Source organism: Gracilinanus agilis, chromosome 3, assembly GCF_016433145.1.
Source record: "Gracilinanus agilis isolate LMUSP501 chromosome 3, AgileGrace, whole genome shotgun sequence".
Classification (NCBI taxonomy): Eukaryota; Metazoa; Chordata; class Mammalia; order Didelphimorphia; family Didelphidae; genus Gracilinanus; species Gracilinanus agilis.
The window spans coordinates 356,806,043-356,811,590 of NC_058132.1; positions in this window are offsets into that span (position 1 = coordinate 356,806,043).

Genomic DNA, 5,548 nt, shown 5'->3' on the forward strand with positions numbered 1-5,548 from the left:
GAAGCCACTTCATAAGTCTCACCTCTCTTGAAGCACCTCACAGCATTTTAATTTTTTCATTAAGGCAGATCACTTATTTGTTCCAAGTAAATGGTGAAGTAGGAAGCACCATTTTACAAATGAAGAAATAGAGGTGTGAAAAATTTAAGGGCACAGGGAAAAAATCAGTAGTGGGAAGAGGTTATTATGGCTTTGAGATGGAAGCAAAGAGTAAAGATGAAGTAGAACTTGAAGTTCCCTGAGGGCAGTCCCTTTCATTTTTTTTTCGTCTTGGTATTCCAATTGGTACATAGTACTAGTTAATGTTTATTGAATTGAGAGAAATCTAAACAGAGGGGGAGCCCCACAGGAACTAATTTTTTTGACATTTTTTATAAATAATTTGGAAGTATGAATAGGCAGTGATAACTAGAGCCATAAAATCAGTACTGAAAGGAAATTTAGAAGGTATCTAGTCCATTCCCTTCATTTTATGGATGAAGGAACTAGGGCTCAGTGAGGCTAAGCAACTCACCCATGGTCAAAAAGGGAGTAAGTATTATTTGAACCCAGGTCTTCTGATTCAAAATCCAGAGCCCTCTGGGCTATATAAATTCTTCTGGGGAATCAAACACCCAACAGAAGTGATAAATTATAGGAAGCTTTTACAAGAGAGGAAGAGAGACTGGTAGTGGGGTGGGAACAGGATCCAATAAGCTTGGCTATCATAAGCACCAAGAAGTCAGGTCCAGCTAAAAGAAGGAATCCAGCAGTCATTTTTTTTCCTGATGACATTGGCCCAAGGGGAGTGGTGGCAGAAAATGCAGATCATTTTCACAAAGGTCTTAGATATGGGGTGGGGAATCTTGGCAGCAACTCTGGCTCATGCCCTGCAAGAAGAACAGATCTAAAGAAGAGCAATCAACAAAAGGATGGAAGGAATGCATTGCCTTCCATAAGAAGAGAGACTTCCATTTATTAGGACTCTCCAGTCTGGGATGGTGATGGTGGTAGGGAACAAAGGTTGATAGGAAATATCTTCAAAGTTTCTTGGGGCAGCTACATGGCTCAGTGGATTGAGAGCCAGACCCAGAGACAGGAAGTTCTGGGTTCAAATCCGGCCTCAGACACTTCTTAGTTGTGTGACCCTTTCAAGTCACTTAACTCCAGTTGCCTGGCCCTTATCACTCTTCTGCCTTGGAACTAATATTTAGAATCATTTCCAAGACAGAAGGTAAGAATTAAAAAAAATAGTTTCTCAAATTAGGAAATGTATGTATAGCATGACCAAATTCTTTCTTAGCTGACCTCAGAATATGAGAATCAGAGAGTATCCCTTGAAACTTGAAAAAGGTAAGTTTTGAGGACATACTAAAAATCTTTTTTTTTAATGCCCAATTCAGTCTTTATTGGCTGCGTTGGCCCAGGGTTAGGAACTGTTTTGTGAGGGCAGGAGACAAATAGGAATAGCAGGGACCCTGGCACAAGGAGGACATAATCATGATGGGATCCTTTCAATCCTATCATCCTAAAATGTGGTTCAAGGCAAAATTAAAATTGACACAAAAGAGTTACCAATAATACTGAGAAATACATTCTACACTGATATGTGGCTCTTTCCTGGGTATCAGGTAGAGATCTTAATTTCAGGGTCTCCATTATACCAGATTCTTCACAGATATTCTCACCTCTTTTAGAAAATTTTAATATTTTGGTCTGTCCAGTTCAATTATATCAGGTCTATATTTAAATATGTATTTATATAATTGTGTGTAAACATATAAATGTATACAATACACATCTATGCTCATAAACATTTTGAGTATTCCCTAAAGGCTTTCAATTCAAGAAATCCATTATCTCCTAACCCCTTGCCCCACCAAAAGCAGAGCAGTAAGAGATAATAAAGTCAACTTTGGCAATAATGAACATGGGCAATTTTGTAGGTGAATATGAATGTAAATATTTTGATATAAAATTCAAATGATGTAGAACTTTGCCCTCAGTGGACTATGATTGTATATTGTAAATATAGTTGTATAGCTATGGCTCCATGATCCTATGATACATTTATTTAGGGAACAAGAATACACCCTAACAAACAGCAATACATTTCCCATTATAGGGCTGTTACAAAGCAAAAACAACAAAAAATAGATATACCCTTGCCTATCACTGACCTATGGAAAAAGAGGCTCCTCCCTCTAATTTTGCTAAATCCTCTTTTCCTCTCTTGTGCCTACCTTCTAGTAAAATTTCTGAATTAGCAACCACAAATCCTAATCTTTAGAAAGGGTCGCCTAATAGAGATGGAAGGGGTGTCAATGATTAACTAGTCACAGATGAGGAAAGTGGAGATGAGGAAGATTAAGTGACCTGCCCCAAACCTCAGTGGTGGGATTTGAGCTTGAGTCCTCTGATTCTAAAGCTAGTGTTCTTCCCACTGTAGACATTATTTGTATTTGATGGGAAAGCAAAGCAGAGCCAACATGAAGGAAGGGGACAGTTGGCAATCACAACAGTTAAAGAAGGAAGAGGCAGACAGGGAACACAGTAAGGGAAACTTTTTTTGAAAAATGCACACATTTTTAGTGTCAGTATTTAAAAACTGCAAATAATTTAGTCATGACAAGGACGCTTGATGCTTTGAAATAGCATTTAGTGGCAAAAAGTTTTAGATATCAGGGACAAAGTAGACTGACTTATACGGAGTTAGCAATAATTATTAATCATAGCTGGTGGAAACAGGGCTAAACCTTTGGAGACTTATCTACGCACAGATATAGCATTTGGTATTATTTGTTTTGATTCTGCTACTACTGCAACAGGTAAATAGAAATGAACTGAAAAATTTTGATTACACAAAGTGCAAGGAGGATGGTCAAATTCAGAATGCAAAAAAAAAAAGAGGGACACTATTGAATTAGCTATTGTATAAGTGATTATCATTTTGTTTTGCTGCTCTTTTATTCTAAGCTGACATAACCTACCCTTTTGAAGAAGTCAAATTGTATTCACACTTTCATAGAGATGGGGGTTACACACTTTAAACTGTGATGCGGGACACACATATACTTTAGCCTAAGCTCTTAAGAAAACACATGGAAGAAACACTATATAAGGTACCACTCTGGTACCCACAGGGAGATGGATGAGAGCAGGATAGCAAAGGTTATGTTAGTTAAAAAAAAAAAGCAAGCAACTCCCACTCAAATCCCCTCAAATACACTGTTTCCTACAATAATATGGAAGGAGATTTAGGAACTACATCTCAAATAGGGGAAGAAGAAACTATAAAGCTCCCCTACTGGGTAGATAGGGCCTTGGAAACCTAATGAGAGGATTCATTGATTAAATATTTATTGAGAGCCTACTATGTGCGAGGCATCACGGTGACAATCTAATTCTTTACCTGGACTAGCAGGGTGACGACTTCCATGTTATACTCAGAAGACCACAGACATCTTCAAATGTGAGAAATGTAGAAAGAAAAGGATGGGGGGAGCTGCTTGAAAAATGGTAAATCACTGTTATTTAAGAAAAAAAAATCCAAACTCATCTTTTGCACATCTGGCCAATTCCAACTTCTGAAGCAGTTACATTTAGTGGGACTTGCTGAGCAGCTGGTGGGTTGCTATTACAGTCACCAAATGCATTTGCTCCTGGAGCCTGGGCTGCCTACAAAATGAGCAATAAAGGATGTGTGTTTAAGATGGGTCTGCACACTTCCCCTGGAAATGCAAAACTGCCAGAATAAGCGGGTAAGTGCTTTGGGGATTTATTCCAGTTTCACTGTGTCCTAGTAAATCAGTTATGGGAAGAGTAATCTAATATCAGCTGGGGATTACTTCTGTAAGCCTTCCTCACCTGCCTTTTAGAGCCAAACTTCCAAATTTAAATGGACACCGTCAAGTTGTCTGGACCCCATATTTAGGGACTGGTAGGCCAATTTTGGATGACAGTTCTCAGCCAGGAGGAAAGCTGAATATCCCTTTTAGGAGTCTCTTCCTGTCTAGTTCAATACTTAGAAACAACAGATAGAACGCATCAAGTAACACTGTTACAAAGTTTATGTGACCTAAGTAACCAGGGCCAACAACTGCAGAAATCTGAGTGTATTTTAGGGGGAAAAATCATACATCTTAAAAGAAAAAAAAAGGAAAGGAAAAGAGGACATTAGACTAGTTAGCTCTGGAAGAAGATATTGAAATTGGAGGCAACTCATTCATAATCCAATGAGATACCATTTATAGATGGGGAGGGAATGGTTCAGGAAGAATTCAGAAATAGTGATAAAGTGTTTCTGAAGTCTAACTAACAAATGGCAATTTTGCAATCCTCACCTTTCCTTTGCATTCATCTTATCTAACTTATCTAACATCTTGTCAGACAGGACCTCAAATATCATCTGGACATAGAAGCATAATTTTAAACATCTTCAAAAGAAGAAACACTCCATCGTGTAGCTCAATAAGTCTCATGTGTTTGTGCGAGTATTTATAGGTATTTTTGTATATATACTCAACTCTCATCTTTCCTCTCCACCACTATTAAAGACACTTCTATGCACCATCCATTCTTGTTTAGATACATTGAAAGGGATGGAGAAAATTTGGGGCCATTTGACACAAGGAATGTAATTCATTGGTTGAAAAACATCAGATCAATGGCGTCATTTTTCTTTAAAATATCTAAGAATTTTGTGTGTGTGTAGAATCCAATGCTCTGGCTAACCAGGCAAGATACTGGTGTTCCTTCCAAGCTCTCTGTCTGAGGAGAATTAAAGGTTAGAGCTTGGGGTTCGTGCAAACATATGTCAGAAAGGACTTTTGTTAGTTTTAAAACTCTCTTTCCACTAGACCTCAAAGTGAGGAGCTAATTCAAAGGTATCTCTGTAGCACAGAAATGCAGTGGGAAGTTCTGAAGTAGATGATACACAGAAGAAAAGTAAGGATGAGTTAAAATACAGATATAGGGGCAAAACCTATGGAGAAAGGCAGTGGTAACGTGGTGGTATAAGTGGATTGGATCAGATTTCTGTAGCAGGAGGTGGTCATATCCAATATAATAATGTAGAAAAGAAAAAAATAGAGTTGATGGCAAGGACAGTTCAGACTGGGTTCCAAGAACCTAACTAATATATGGGAAGGAGATTCATCTGAGAGGTATAGAGTCTCTAGGGTTCATAGGAACAGTGACAAAAGAAGTGATCTATATTTGGCCATCAACAGAAAGGTGGAACAGATAGCAGCAGCTCAGTGGTTAGGCCATATTGTGTAAAGAAATTCTTTTTTTTCAAAGTTGTGGCTAAAGAGAAATACACAGAGCAGCCTCAGGAGGGTTAAAGCCTTCCAACTAGCTTTAAGTTTGGAAGCTGCTCTCTCTGTTTTCTCTCTCTCTTTCTTTCTCTGTCTCTCTATGTCTCTCCATCTCTGTCTCTCCGTCTCTCTCTCTCTCTCTCTGTCTCTCTCTTTCAATCTTCTCTCTCTCAATCTCTCTCCCTTTCTCTCTCTCTCTCTCTATCTCTCTCTCTCTCTCTCTCTCTCTCTCTCTCTCTCTCTCTCTCTCT